This window comes from Theropithecus gelada, chromosome 5 (genome assembly GCF_003255815.1).
Source record: "Theropithecus gelada isolate Dixy chromosome 5, Tgel_1.0, whole genome shotgun sequence".
NCBI classification, from domain to species: domain Eukaryota; kingdom Metazoa; phylum Chordata; class Mammalia; order Primates; family Cercopithecidae; genus Theropithecus; species Theropithecus gelada.
This window is the reverse complement of record NC_037672.1, coordinates 186,840,800-186,842,149: the sequence shown is the minus strand read 5'-3', so window position 1 is coordinate 186,842,149 and position 1,350 is coordinate 186,840,800. Positions and strand designations below refer to the sequence as shown.

Sequence of the window (1,350 nt, the reverse complement as noted above, 5' to 3'; positions counted from 1 at the left end):
TCCTAAGTATTCCATTCTATTTGATAATATTGTAAATGGAATTATCTTTATTCCTTTTTCAAATATTTTGCTGTTACTGTAAAAAAAATGCAACTGATGTTCATATGTTAATATTGTATCCTGGAAACTTACTGAATTCGTAGGTTAGTTATAATATATATATATATATTTTTTTCTGGTAAAATGGTGAGTATTCCGAACTCTGGTTAAACTTTAAACTGACAGTTGCTATTATCGTTTCAAAATTATTTAAAATATGACCAGATGGATTCCCGCTTTCCTGAATTCAATGGAATTCAAATCTTCCTATTTAAAATAATCTTATGTGACTGACCCGGGGATTGGGGACACCCCGTGAGAGCTGGGAGATTTGGTGGAGGGTGGGAGGGAGAAGCGGTCAGAGAGGGGGCTGAGCTGGGGAAGCAGAGAGGGGCTCCGGGGACAGCAGGGAGGAGAGGGGGTCGTGTTGGAGACCCAGTGGGGAGACAGATGGGCCAGAAAAGGAGGAAGGGTGAGAGTGGGCAACAGGACGGCTTCCCGGCACTGCAGGAACTTTGCTGAAACTGCAGGCCCCAGGGAACAGTGCGGGAAGGGCAGAGGGAGTGGAGAGGACCCGGCAGACCCCAAGGACAGTGTGGAGAAAGGGACGTTTCCCGGTTCCTTCGCCTCTGCCCAGCGTTCCTCGGGCATGGCGCCCCCAGGGGCAGGGTAGGCGAGGAGGTGGCTCCCGGCGGCTGGGAGAACTAAGGGGCGCACACGCGCTTCGCAGGGCCGGGGTGACAGGGGGAGCCTGAGACGGCTGCCGACCTCCCTGGCCCCGTGGGTGGGCGCGGGGCGCCGGCAGGGCCTGCAGGGGGCCCTGGAGGAATCTGCAAGCACCCGCCCCTGCAGCGGGCCTTCCGGGAGACCAGTGTGGACACGCCCTGGACACGCCCTTCCCAGCTGGGACGTGTGTGAGGCTGGAATTTAAGCTCCGGCAGACAGAGAAGCGGCCGGAGACAGGACTGGAAGAAACCCAAGTGCAAAGTCCAGCCCAAGGGCAGGAAGCAGAAATGCCTGACCTGCGTCAAACTGCGCTGTGAGGATAAGGTTCTGGGCAGGATGGTTCACTGCCCTGCAGAGACGCAGACTCGGCGGGAGCCTGAGGAGCACCACGAGGCCCGGTGCAGCAGGTCGCAGCGAGCGCTGAGGACCCCACGACTGCTGCTTCCGGCGCAGTTCGCCTCCTCCAAGGCCCGGCCCCCAGCGGAGCGCAGCACGGAATCGCATGGCGCCCCCTGGAGCACTGGCGGGGTTACCAGTGGAAGACCGCACCTCCCAGGGGGAGGACCCCAGTATATCCCTGGATAA

General features: G+C 57.0%; 1 pseudogene; it reads left to right on the top strand.

Moving 5' to 3' along the window:
- The first annotated feature begins 688 nt into the window (after positions 1-688).
- Positions 689-1,350, top strand: LOC112624409 (annotated as a pseudogene).